The 15137-nt window shown below is 44.1% G+C and overlaps 1 protein-coding gene across 3 annotated transcripts in view; it reads right to left on the reverse strand.

Moving 5' to 3' along the window:
• Positions 1–15137, reverse strand: part of LOC111865336 — a 385756-nt gene that overhangs the window by 301491 nt on the left and 69128 nt on the right. The window lies entirely within an intron of this gene.

The following is a 15137-nucleotide window of genomic DNA, read 5'->3' on the forward strand; positions in this document are numbered from 1 at the left end:
CGAACTCCGACCCCTCTGTTGTCCAGCCCGTAGCCAGTCGCTATACCGGCTGTGGCTATGCTAACCAAGAATGGCTGTGATGGCTAGGGCCAGCAACAATTATTTTCCAGAAATTCTTGTCCTATAATGAATTACCATATGATACCATTCTGTTATGCAAACCCTGTACTTAGGCCTGTCCAATCAATGCCGGAGATTGTGACATCACAAATTATCTTCAGTCTGCCTTGCCACGGAGGCAGGGATCACTGTCATCTGCTTTGTACTGGAGATATCCCGGGTTCAGGCCTCGGCTCGGACGCCGGTCATACTTTATTTTCTGCGGGGGGAACTGCGGGGTAGATCCTCAATCATGTAAGGAATGCATCCTCTCATATTCTCTCCAACTCATTATTCATGCTAGTTCTCAGTGTTATACGCTCTGAGTACTAGATGGTCGCGGAACAAACCATAGGATGTCATGTCACTTCCTACATACCTGAAATGAGGCAGACCAAGAAGAAGCTGTACACATCGGACTCCTTGCCAAATATTAAAATGGACAAATCAGTGAAGATGAGCTGTGCATAGCATCCAGTGCGCATGCGAGAGAATTTGATATGCAATTTTGATAGGATAATGTGAAGAAAACAGACCACTACGAAAACCTGAGCGTATGTGAGAGGTTAAAATTAAAATGAATCTTAGAGAAGTATAAATGAGGTGTTGACGGATTCATCTGGCTTAGGATAGCGACCAGTTGCGTGTTATTTCAAACACCACAATGAACCTTCGAGTTCCACAAAATGATTTCAATTTCTTGAGTACATATGCAGCTGTTAGCTTCTCAACAAATTTATCTTAATGTAACTATTTAGTAGAAATGTTCTCCTGAAATAGAAACATAACGATGTGGGACGTCAGAAATGAATAGAGAGATACACGGCTGAGCTGCCGTGGTGTACACGTGTTTGTGCTCCCGTGGGACTCGCGCTACAAAACAAGTATGAAGGTGAAATTGCAAACATCGCTGTCACGGCTTTGTAACTTAATGAAAGTGGACGCATCGGTACAGCCACGTGACAACAACAGGGCCAGACTTCGGGTGGACGTACAACAAAACGCAGCGTGACCTTTGCATTCGTATCAGAGAAAGAATTCGCAAAACGGGCCGACAGAAAATAATACGTGTATCTCAGTTTGTTAAACTCCATTTCCAGTAATGTTTGGGCGTGTGTTAAACTGCCACAGATTTAAATGGTGCTGTTTCCACACAGCCACACTATTGATCAATGTTTCGCTGAGGGGAGACACAGAATAAAACTCCGTGGCCTGTAGTTCGCAAGCGAAATATACCGACCTAGCGACCGCCGCTTTTCGGGGAAGTTAGTGCCAACTTTTAACGGATAGATGGTGTCGCGTGGTCAGCACAACGGATCCCCACGGCCGTTAATCTCAGTTTTCTAGACTGGAGCAGCCATTTCCTTGAAATATCTCTTCAATTATCTTCACGAGACTGAGTGGCTCCAGTTCTAGGCCCACTACTTCTCAGAAATTCTGGCAATGCCGGGAATTGAACCCGAACCTCTGAATCTGAGGCCAGGACCTCTGACCTCTAGACCACAGAGGCGGTCATTCTTTGCTATATAATCTTGAATTATTCAAAAAGCCGTTAAATAACCTGGCGGTATTCGCCATGTCGGAGTTAGCACTGACGCTTCGCGCCTCAGCAAACGCACTTGTCATTCTGACAGGTCAAACAACCACGCTGACATATGAAGACATCAAAAGCAAAATGTTACTAAGTGGGAGCAGGATCAATAATACAATTTCGCCTTTACCTCGATGAAACTATTGTACAATGTTTGGAAGAATGTATCTTGTCGAGACTTGATAATACTTGTGCAGCATTTGAGAAGTTTTTCGAAGCTTCCGAAGTGTTTCCCGAGCGCAGTATCTCCAGTTCCTGCAGCAAAGCGTTACGTACTCCATCTCCTATGAAAATTATATTACGCCATCGCCGACTGGAACAGACTCTATTTTAAACATACTTAGGGGATTCACACACAGGTCGGTATTCCATACACAGACAGGGATTTTCTTTCATGCGTTTCCCTAGACAAGACCCGAAGCGTGCATTTATTTCATTAAGATATGATTCCGTGCAGTATCGTAGATACTTTCTAGCGTTACGCGGTAGTGTAGTTGGTTAAAGCACTATGCTACAAGCCGGAAGGTCACGGGTTCGATTACCGATAACGTTACTGGATTTCTTCAGCTAACTTAATCCTTCCAGCCGCAATATGGCCCTCGGGTCGACTCAGCCTCTAACAGAAATGAGAACCAGGAATCCGCTTGGGGGTAAAGGGCGGCTAGCCAGGGTGTAAGGCTGACAACCTCACTGCCATCTCTGAGCCGAACGTCTAGAAAATGTAGGAACCTCGACGTCTCACAACCATATGGGCCTCCACGGCCTCGTACAGAGATAGCTGCTTTATAAGTTCTCAGGCAGTGCCCGTTCCTCCTCCTGGTAGAGGTACGTATGAGGAAGGGTAAAGCTCTAGGAAGTGGGACGGGTAAAGTGTTAGCAAGTGAGTGAACATTGTTGTGAGCAGAGGCTTTACTGTGTATGGTGAGGTAAAGTTGTTCCTGTGCTTAGCTAAATAAGCACTACGTCTTCAAGGCGTATGGGGGAGTGGATATACAGATCCACATTTTCTTGACCTTGGCATTAGTTGGAGGCGTATGGTCGGCTTCACGCCTCAACCGCTTTATCCCCGGTTAAGAGCCCCCGGTACCCATTGTATAGGAGGTTGGGTGGGCCCCAGAGCCGGTCGGGACAACATAGAGAAGTTAAAATGCTTGTCCCCACAGGGGATCAAACTCCGACCTCTCGGTCGTCCAGTCCGTAGCCAGTCGCTAAACAAACTGCGTTATACGGGCTTCTTACTCTGAATGATACGAAATAATTTTACATTGATGTTGGATGGGTTGTATTAGAGGGTCGGTCAAGAGTCGATTAGTTAATTTGCTGCTGGCTTCGCCAGCAGATTTTTTCCTTCAGTCTCCTCCAGAGTCATGATAAAAATATTCTCTCTTGACGTATACGTACTTTGAAATGAGGCCTCCTATTACACGAGGGAGGGATCGGTCATTCTGTGTAGGCGCTACGTTTGTTGCATCGCAGTTTCAGCACGAGCATATCCGCGCTCTCACGGCGTCCAGGTCACTATGGACTCTGTTTTAGTTAATATGAATAATATACATAAATTCTGTTCGTAGCTCATAGGAAATACTTTACGTCTCCGCTACAAAGCCCAACCGGTTAATGCTGTTTAGGGAAATAATCGCTGTTTATTGTGAGAACCATACGGAACACATATAAACACACTGTGTGGGCAGAATGCAGAGTTCAGTTCGTACCTCACAGGAAACACATTACGTCTCCGCTACAAAGTCCAACCGTTTAATGCTGTTTAGGGAAAATAGTCGCTGTTTATTGTGAGAACCATACGGAACACACAAATACACTGTGTGGGCAGAATGCAGAGTTCAGTTCGTACCTCACAGGAAACACATTACGACTCCGCTACCGGTTAATGATGTTTAGAGACTGTCGCTGTTTATTGTGAGAACCATACGGAACACATAAACACAATGTGTGCTGAATGTTGAGATGTAAATATTAAAGCAGTGGTGCATATAGTTATCACTGTGCTTGAGGGAATTCACAGTGTCATCTGAGTATGACAGAATTATGCAAGCGAGCCAAAAGAACATCCCCAGATGGCAGAACTCCAACCATTCCTGTAGGTAATGTGGGGTAAGGAAACCTTGCTGGGTCAAGCGTAGTGCATCCCTCGCTGGAGCCAGCCACAAGGGAGGGTGTAAAAAAGAGAAAGCGCCAATTGGCTAGCACTAGCTCTGGTGGAGACATGAACCGAGTAACTGACAAGTACGTCCCATACTTCGTCCTTGTTTCCTTTGTTTGTCTATGAGAAAGAATCACAGTGCGGTTTCCAAACAAGTAGGTTGATTAAGAAACATACATGTCCTTGGGATTCAGCTTCTTAAAGCGTTGACTGTAAAGAGCATGGCTTTCTGGGTTGTAATGTCGTGTAGTTTCGAGAAAGCCTGATACTTCGGATGAATATTTTGTTTCCGTCCTCAGGGTAGAAGAGTAACCGAGTAGGAAATCAGGAACGCATAGGCTGCCAGCATGCTCTGCTTGGCTTATTCTTCGACCGTGAAGTTGGGGGCGACATGTTCCTCTGCAACGTCCGGGTTCCTCCGAAGTACATAGCGACAGATCCCGGAAGTGCCAATTGTTCAAGCTTCAGATAATTCTAAGAGAAATATTTTAGCAAGTACGAAAGTCACACTTCTGTAATTATGACTCATTTCAAGACACTCAAAATGAAATGGGGACTGCATGTAGCATGCGTTGGAGATAAGAGAAACGTATTAAAATATTTGGTATGAAAACCTGAAGAAAACAGTTCGGAAGACCAAGTTCTAGATAGGTGAATAATATAACTGATCTTAAAGAAACTGTGTTATAAGAACATGAATTGATGAAAAGCTGCTGTGAACTCAGTAATGAACCTGCGGGTTCAGGAAAATGGCGGGATTTTTTTGGTGGGGGGGCAGTCCACAGACTTTCATCGTCTCATGTAAAACTCGGCTTCATGCAACTAGGCTTTGTAACGGGAGGTGACCAGTTTGAACCTCAGCCGGACACTGGCTCTCCTAACTGAGGTTTCCGTTGGTTGCGTTGAGTTCATCCAGGAAAATGCCGAACAAGTTCTACAGTTTACGCCACGACCACTTCCTTCCCAATCTTCTACACTTCATTATTCACTAACTTCCAATCATTCGGCGCTATACGTGTATAGACTGTGGCCACAAGACTTCTTCCACAATGCACATTTCTGTTGCACGGCGTTATGGTTCGGCAACTTCTCTGACACGTCATATGGGCGGGTCTGCATATACCAAACAAACAGGCGTAAAAGAGAAGCACGGCGTTACAGCGAACTCTCGCTAATCCGGATTAATCCGGATTAATGAAACAAATGGTGCCCATAAAAGACAAAAAGAGCTTAGAACACAAATAGATGTAAGGATATAAGTAGTACTGATGGAAATAAATAAAATGATATATCACTGCAGAGCCTTTATTAAAAACTATAATAAGACAGTGCATTTATTCATTGACAAAAAACACAGAAGTTGTATTTGCTTTTGAACGTAATAATGCAGGTTTGAGGTGCACGCGGTAGCGTAGTTGGTTGAGGCACTATGCTACAAGACGGAAGGTCTCGGGTTCGATGCCCGATAAGGTTATTGATATATTTTTTTTTCAATTGACCTAAACCTTCCAGCCGCACTATGGCCCTGGGGTCGACTCAGCCTCTAACAGAAATGAGTACCAGAAATCTTCCTGGGGGCAAAGGGCGGCCGGCCGTCTGTGACCCGATTGTCTAGAAAATGTGGGAGCCTCGACGTCTCACAACCCTATGGGCCTTCATGGCCCGTTACAGGGATAGCTTTACTTACTTTTAATGCAGGTTTTAAGAAACCGTCAAGTTTTGTTTTGTCTCGACAAGTGACTCGTCTACATTCCTAAATGCCATTTGTCTTAAAGCATGTACTTAATTGTGAAGAGCATTCTTCATATTTCGATCCTGATAAGCGAGGGTTTACTGTATTTTTGACATAACAGCTCCAGATGAGGTCGCCGGGGTAGTTCATTTGGTATACCGACTGGGTTGCGGTCTGGATGGGCAATCGATCATTCGTTACCGATAGGACCACAAATTATTCTTCACATCTCAGAATCCAGACCAGTTTTGGGTCCACCCGACCTCCTATGCACTAGGTACGGGCAGACATTTCCCCGGAGATAAAACGGTAGGAGCGTGAATCTGGCTATTTAACTCCATCTAGCGACGAAAGTAAGGATACTTTCTCCTATGTACCTCCACTGGCCCCTATCTTCATGACGTAGTGCAATGTTAAGTGTTCGCATTTTCTGACGAAGGCTGCGAACATGACTGATAGGGCAAGGTGATGAAATGTTGAACGTCCGAATGATCCAAAAGGACCAATTAATCCTTGGAAACATGAAGAAGGAGAGAGACGAGAAAGAAAGGGGTGGGGGTGGTAGTGAGAGATACGACATTTGGGGGAGCAAAAAACTATATCTCTGGATTTGAAGGTTCCCAGGCAGTGCCCGCTCGTCCTTCTCGTAGAGGAACTGCATATGATCGGAATTATTTTTATATGACGCTGGAATGGCTGCATTAGGGCGACATTTTGATGTTACCACTGGGAAGTTTCCATGTGAAGCAAGCAGTGCAAAGTGAAATTTAAGTGCCAACTCAGCATCTGCTGTATGACCGAGGAAAACCACTGAAAAACATGATCGAGTTGGCCGGTCGCAGGGCCTTCCAAATGCAAACTGACTTCCAGCCATCAGTCCGGTATTAAATACGCGAATCCTAACAGCCGTCCCTATCTGAATGTTATTTTATTAAAAAAAATAAAGCTTACATATGTGTTTCTGCAGATGTTACTTAAGGTGCCTCCACATTACTCAAGTCGTGCTCGAGCTCGCCAGGTTTGTCCTTGTCGGGAGACTCGTCTGGCTTTTACTTGTGTTCGTAAATCTTCGTCCACACGGTCCACACTACTTCAGTTGCTCGCCAGGCTTCGGCAGGTGAGGATCCGTATATTTACTCGTAGTGTGTATTGGCTGTAGTTTCTAAATTAAAAATTTTAAATTTCCTTGTCTCGTGACTTGTTATATCGTCCACATTATTCGCGAGAATAACGAGTCACACGAGTACGAGTAATGTGGACGCGCCTTTATGTGCATACTTTCGATGAGCACCAAACAGTTGTGTAAAATATTTTCGAAGAAAATACATGCGTCTCACAGGGAACACATTATGTCTCCGCTACAAAGCCCAACCGGTTAATGCTGTTTAAAGAAATAATCGCTGTTTACTGTGAGAACCATGTGGAACACATAAATACACTGTGTAGGCAGAACGCAGAGTTCAGTCCGTACCTCACAGGAAACACATTGCGTGTCCACTACAAAGCCCAACCGGTTAATGCTGTTTAAAGAAATAATCGCTGTTTACTGTGAGAACCATGTGGAACACATAAATACACTGTGTAGGCAGAACGCAGAGTTCAGTCCGTACCTCACAGGAAACACATTGCGTGTCCACTACAAAGCCCAACCGGTTAATGCTGTTTAGGGAAACAGCCGCTGTTTATTTTGAGAACCATGAGGAGCACATAAATACACTGTGTGGGCAGATTTCAAAGTTCTTTCGGTTCTGAAATAGAAGGTACGTCTAGTCATAATTGTGCTTTAAATCCTAATTATGCCAAAATTATTAATAATAATGAAATTAAACTATTTCATTACAAAAGAGAAGTGGATTCCAAAGTATGCATGATATGTGAGTAATGAAATGTGTAAGCATGTCCAGTATCTGTCGGTCTGCAAGTAGAATGGAATTCCAGCGAAAACATTACCAGTTCCATTTACAATATCATATGCTAGTTGATATGCATCATGTGAACTACTTGATTTGGACAACCGTCGATCTCCGCGGTTTTATCATCGCCATATCAACCGATGCAACTAGCGATAAATCTACCACCATCATTTCAGCAGATAAAATTATGAACTGAAACTCCATGTTGCCGAACAGTACGAGCATAACTTATTCTTTCATCGGAAAATATGAATAGATCACTTGGGCGACCTAGACGTAGATGGAACTATAATATTAAAATAAGGAAATAGGATGCGAGTGTGTGGACTTGATTCAGTTGACTATCAGCATCGAGGTAGAGAATAGTGGAGTTATACCTTCACTTCTCCACACGTCTACATGGCACTGTACCTCTAGCTTTTTACCACATTCCGTAAAACACGTCGCATATCCTGAGTAGCTAAACGACTAAAAGCTTATCAAGGGCCCTGCTCCATGGAATCAGTTCACTTATATTTTTTTTTATTTCAAGATTACTGAATCAGGCGTCTAAAGGACAAGTGGCCATAACGGGGAAAGTGGTGATCAATTACAGGATGATTCGTAACTGTGGCTTCGCTTAAAACTTTACTAGAAAGCAGTCACTCGCGTCCTCTAGGAGAGGACACCGTGTAATATGCTAGAGATGTACCGACGTTTCGGGGAATGTTACTGTTTACACTTCATGTTAAGTGTGGGTTAGGGGTTATTTCACCGAGCTATGAGCATGCAGACTGTGTAACGCAGCACATCATGACAACTGTTTGGTCACAGATATGAAGCGACGTGAAATAAAGCGATCTTGGTTTAATCGAGGCACTTTATGCCTGGAGGGACATAGGAAAACCACGATAAGTACGTCAGAACAGCCGGTATATAGACACAGTTTTCGAATCAACTCTAGAACACGTGTGTAGAAAATTACCCTCATTCCAGCCTGCTTGATTTAAGGGTATGGGGATTGACCCCTCATGATGGAGTCCACATTTTTGCCAGAAGCATCTTTTCCTCTCCAGCAGACTGCGTGGCGCTCCACTACAAAGAACAGTAATCTTCTTGTTGGTTCTAGTTGCAACTGGATATGCTGTTATCCACAGGGACTCAGATGCGGGACTATTGTGAAGGGATCAATGCAGCCCGCAATACATAATACGCTTACAAGAGAAAAGCAACTTCATTGTGGACTTTCTCCCGCACAACAAAACAAATTCACTGCATCTCCGAGCTGAGCGAGGGTATCTCGCCAAGCAGTCCTGCAGTCAGAGATTGACCTGGATTTGGAAAGAGGGGCGCGGCTTGCGCCGAGACAGTATCGAGGGGGGGGCACAGGGGTCTATACCAAGAGGAAGGGAAACAATATGTATAAAATAAATTGAAAGACTTCAGACAGAATCTGTAAGTATCAGGGATGGATATGTAGATGGTTTCAACACACACCGGTTTTTAGGGCGGAAACTGATGTGAATAAACGGGGAACTGCAACATCCACACAGCGGATGTAAAGTAGGCAGGCAGGCAATCGGGGGGGGGGGTTGCTAGGGGGGAAGAGGCCCTAACGAAAGCTTTGGGTTTAGTTAACATAAGCAATGAACTTCAACACTCAAATTGAGAATGCCTACTCGGATGGGGAAGTTAACACACGCATTACCTCTTTAAGTGAGCTTCGAAAACTATGTATTAACGCTTTAAAGCAAACTGGTTACTATATGCACTACCTGATTGAACATTAATAAACTCAGCATTCTGTCTGCACAGTGTATTTTTGTGTTCCGTATGATTCTCAAAATAAACAGCTATTGTTTCCCTAAACAGCATTAACCGGTTGGGCTTTGTAGCGGAGATGTAATGTGTTTCCTGTGAGGTACGGACTGAACTCTGCATTCTGCCCGCACAGTGTATTTATGTGTTCCGTATGGGTCTCACAATAAACAACGATTATTTCCCTAAACACCATTAACCGGTTGGGATTTGTAGCGGAGATGTAATGTGTTTCCTGTTAGGCACGGACTGAAATTTTATGTATTATATAGAATGCTCGGCAAGTGTCCGGAGTTGAAGGCACCCCGTGTGGAGTCGTGTTCAAGTACCTCCACCGTAGCCCTAAGAGTTGTTGAAGGCGAAGAAAAGGGAAACCCAGTGCCTGGGGGTATAACCGGCCCACCATGTTCCTGGGGGATATAAATACGGAGACATGGCCCTCCAGGTTGCGAGAGTCTCGAATTTGAGACATTAAAATATGTCCATGAGTCCGGCGAGACTTGGTCCCGAGAATGAATGCACTGGCAAGGACCAGCAGCAATTACTTACGAGAGACCCATCCTCTCGTCAGAGAGGATGTTTCATGAGGACTATAAAACGTAAGTTTTCAGTTGGAAAATGATATTACTGGTCGTGAGTCTCAAGGAGTGGGCCGTAAACAACCAGTCGTAAGGCAACTCTGACTCTGCTCTGGTAAGGACCAAAACCGTCCAAGTGCTCATCCTCAAGTTGGGTGTTGAAGTTTGTTGCTTATATTACCTAAACCCGAAGCTTTCGTTCTGCTACTTTTCACCCAAATACTCCTCCCCCCCCCGATCTCCTGCCTTCCTACTTTACATACGCTCTGTGGATGCTGTAGTTCCTCGTTTGTTCCCATCAGTTTCCGCCCTAAAGAATAAGAGGATTACATGGAGACTGCACATAGAAATGACTGAAACCAAGGCCTTCGGAATATTTATTAGAATTTCCTCCCTTTCTAAAAGTCAGTGTTTAAGCGCCAACATTAAACATAAGGCACTCATTAGGTAAGTAACGACTTAAGCTTGCCCCGCCTGGGAATCAGCAGCTGACGCCTACCTCTTAAAATTGCAGCGCCTGCAAAATAAGGCTCTCCGTACAACTGCAAATTTTCCAAGGTACATACGAATCCGCGATTGTCATGGGGCTTTCATCCTTCCGTATGCATACGATCATATAAACAAAATTTTGCAGGCAACAAGTAGAAGTCATAGAATATCATGAGAATAAAAATGTTCGCAGTGTAAGGCAAGTCGATGTCAGGCATAGAAAATACAAGAGGTTTAAACTTGGTGGTAGTCCAAGCTTACGACCGTTCAAGTGACTAAGCTGCCATTGTAGCATAAGATACATAAGATAAGCGTGATCTGCTTTGCAAATCCTGTACTGACAGAGGGCTTGTGTAGAGTGCACAAGGAAGTATTTTCAATAACATGCTATATGTGTGATAGGTACAGTTGACAACGGCAAACATATTTATAAGAGACAATCTCATCTTCTCGGCAGAGAGGATGTTACTTAAGGGCTGTGACCGAAAGAATTCATTTACACAAAAAAAAATCTCTGGCCGTGATGCTCAAGGGGCTCGGCATCAAGACGAACTTATTGGCAGTAAACCGCCTGTCGTAGAGAAACTCTGACTGTGACACAAATTTTAAGGGGACAGTGGTCTGAGGGTTCCTAGAGCAGTCAGACAGTAAAATATGGTCATGAGTTCCGTGAAACTCGGAACCAAGAATCACTGTACTGGCGAGGGCCAACATGAATTTATCAGTCAGTGGATCAATCATGTTTTAAGGAGTTATAAAGCTAAAGACTCCACAGCTGTAGCATAATATGTTATCTATGCTTACACGTTTCTTTTCAACAAACAAACCGGTACTTCTCTTTGGTCATTAGGAAATTTAACCCCCAATAATAACATTGCGCCTGTGGGAAACAGAGATCTGTATTAACGAAATTTCTCTTTACGAAGTCACTCCAGGAACGTAGCTATTCATAAGAGCGAGGATTGCCCATGACTGTAATCTTTAATCACTTCCTTTGTTAATTTCTGACCAATCAGCAAGAAGCCACATGGATAAGCGTGAAAGTGGTGCCTATGTCTGCGGGATATTGTACACGGCTACCCATTCAGGAACGATCGTTATGATTGATTGCGGGAAGATGATGTTGGGGCAGCTTTCAAGCGGCAGCCCAGACCACGCCTCTGTCTCACCCTCGCGCTCACAAGAAACCGCTCCCGACCCTGAGGCAGATGAATCCGATTCCCCCCCCCACACACTCAAAATATTTTGTCACGATCTTAGAGTGACCGTAGATGGGGTTTGGATTAGTATCTGGATTTACGAAGGTAAAGGCAGCCCTGCAACAGGCCGTGGAGGCCCATATGATTGTGAGATGTTGTGGGTCCAAAATTATCGAGACAATTGGCTCATAGAATGGGACAATGTTGTCGGCCTTACGCGTCGGCCACCCTTTACCCCCAGGAAATGTGACTGGATTTATTGGTCTCTTTTAACATACAACTGGTGACTACACTTTATAAACCAGTCTGACACACAGACTAATGTTTTCAGTCTGTTACAGCCTCCACTATCCGCTGCTTGCAGCAGCTTCAACGGCGAACGTTCCCCTTCCTCTAGTTTTCCGAACTGTAGCCCGGCCTCAGCTACCAGCTTCTAACAGCAACAGTTCACAATATTTGAAACTGAACTCCAGAGGTTTCCTAAATAAATACATCACCAAGTCTAGGTCAAATATAGGATATAAATTCTAATCTTTAATTCCCCCGGCATAAAATTAAAAGAAAAGGGGTATCCTTGCAACGAACTTAGATATTCAGCTCACAGACGGCGGTGAGATTGTCAGTCATACGCGTCGCTGCCGAAATTTTAGCCCCAGGAAGATTCCTGGTACTCATTTATCTTAGAGGCTGAGTCGACCCCAGGGCCACAGTGCGCAGGAAGGATTAAATCAACTAAAAAGTCCAATGATTTCATCGGGAATTGAACCCGCGACCTTCCGACAGTATGCGCCAAAATCTTCAGTACTGAAACTCGCGCATCTCGAACGCGCATGTGCGTTTGCGGATGAGGCATAGCTCCAGCCGCACGTGTTCCCAGTAGTGAAAAGGAAGTTGTGTTGTGCAATTGTTGGAAATGGGTCTCTCGACGGAGGAAAACGTATTCATAGTTGAGTATTATTTCCGCTCATAGTTGGTCCTAACTTCTCCTGCTTATAACATTTCGGTACGGACCGCATAGAAAACACAGCTTCCCATTAATATTGTATCGTCTCATTGTCGTGGAATTGTTGCATTCGTGTCTGTTGGCGGAGCCACTACTTAACAACGGCTGTTGTATAGTTGCTTGCTTCACGGTCGTTGTTAGCAGCGAGTCTACATGTCACAATGTTAAGATTACTCGCCCAGAAAGCAGTTTGTTTACGAACATGCGATTTGTCGTGTTTATTTCAGGATGCTCTCAGTAACTAAACTACATAACATCGAAAGACAGAGTGGCTGAATTGGAAACGATTTGGAAGGAAGCAGTGGAGATATAATGGAGGTACTATCCCGTAATATGTTTGGACAGACTGATGACAGAAACCACGAAAGGCCTTTCAGCATAAGAATGCACAGAACTACAATTACAGCAACCCATTCGGTAATCATGTTTAACAGTGTATCACTATCACAATATACAGTCCATGGAAACTTATCTGAAACGAGGGGAAGTAAGTTTTTGATAGCTCCAGACTGATTTATCCATTAAAGGAACAGTGCCAACTATACGTACAATTACTAAATGCAAAGTTGTCCTTGTGCCTAACTAATTAAACACGAAGCCAAAAAGGCGTATGGGGGAGTGGATGTATAGTCACATTTTTTTGACCTCGGCATTAGTTTCACACCCCGGCCACTCTACCCCCGGGGAAAGAGCCCCCCGGAACCCAATGGCTAGGAGGCTGGGTGGACCCAAGAGCCGGTTTGGACGACGTGGAGAAGAGGAAATTCTTGACCCTACCGGCACTCGAACTTCGACCCATCGGTACTTCTTGCTGTAAATTTAAAACGCTCTGCATTCTGCCTAGGCAGTATATTTGAGTATTCCTTATGGTTCTCACAACAAACAGCGACTGTTTCCCTAAACAGCATTAACCGGTTGGGCTTTGTAGCGGAAACGCAGTGTGTTTCCTGTGAGGTACGAACTGAACTCTGCATTCTGCCCACACAGTGTATTTGTGTGTTCCGTATGGTTCTCACAATAAACAGAGATTATTTTCCTAAACAGCATTAACCGGTTGGATTTGTAGCGGGGACGTGATATGTTTCCTGTGAGGTAAGAACTGAAAGTTGAGTATATTATTTAGATAGACGGGGCCTGGAAACAAGAACTGTTCTGACGAGGACCAGCACCAATTTGCTGGACCTCGATGTGGACCTTGAAACTGGGGTACCACGCCACTGGCTTGGCATGTCTCCCCCACCCAGGTTCACTTTCCTTCTGGTTTCAGAGAGGTAATTGAAGGAGGGTCGGAACACAACAGAGCCAGAACTTCTGATACTTAGGATACACAAGTTAGCAGGAACAAGCTGCAGCTAATTGCTTCCTCCTACACTCTTATTATGCTGATTCAGGTGGAACCGTACAGCGCATGCCCGTTCAATTCGGAATAATAGTGGCAATATGTCACTATGCAACTAAGCTGCTAGTCCGAACCAGCAAGAGTAAAGTCTCCAAGTCTAACTACACGAAGAACTAATAGTTGCTCAGTTAATCAATAAACTGCAGTAATTTTTATGAAATTGGAATGTCGGTTACTATGTCGTTTACAACAGCCTATCACTGGACCCAACCCCCAGATCAATCAAGTCCACAACCTAACAACACCGTTCGTTGAGCTACATTTTATTATTATCCCTCCAGTCATGCATACGGTTTCTAACAGTCATACTCTTGTTAAGTACCCTGATAAGAAACAGCGTACGAATTTCTGCAAGAGTAACTCCAATGGAAATGAAAAACCCCTGGTCTACTGATTTCTGTGGCAATGGTACCTCGCACAAGAACGATTTTCGATAGAAAAAACATCCATTATGCTACTCTTCTTTATTTCTTACTATTCTGTGTGATATGTATTAGAGCGACCGTTTGAGTCGTCAGTGCTTCGGTATGAACAATTTAATGCCCGATGGTAACTATGTATATAAACCACTTGCTCTAACATTAAAATCCCATGTTTTGCTCGCACAGCGTGTTTATGTGTTCCGTATGATTCTCACAATAAACAGCTATTGTTTCCCTAAACAGCATTAACGAGCTGGGCTACGTTATTGAGACGTAATGTGTTTCCCGTGAGGTACGGACTGAACTCTGCATTCTGCCCACACAGTGTATTTATGTGTTCCGTATGATTCTCACAATAAACAGCGATTATTCCCTAAACAGTATTAACCGCTGGGCTCTGTAGCGGGGACAAGAGTGTTTCTTGTAAAGAACGAACTGAATATTTACATGTTTTGATTCTTCTTTGACTAATTAGCCCCATGTGAAGACGGGTTCGAATGCCTCCACCGCAGTCCTGTGAGTCGTAGAGACAACGAAACGGGAACCCAAAGTCTGGGGGTATAATATTATATTTAAGCATCCTGTTACACTCTACACAATATATGACACAAACTCCGTCATAAGTGTAACAATTTATTGTAGTTCTTTCGTCTTCCTTTCTTCTACACTACATGTTTCGGGTGCAAATGGCCATCATCAGGTGTATACTCTCACATAGCTGCTACACTGCACGTAGTTTAAAATTTAAACAACA

The sequence above is a fragment of the Cryptotermes secundus genome, unplaced genomic scaffold (genome assembly GCF_002891405.2).
Source record: "Cryptotermes secundus unplaced genomic scaffold, Csec_1.0 scaffold853, whole genome shotgun sequence".
NCBI classification, from domain to species: Eukaryota; Metazoa; Arthropoda; class Insecta; order Blattodea; family Kalotermitidae; genus Cryptotermes; species Cryptotermes secundus.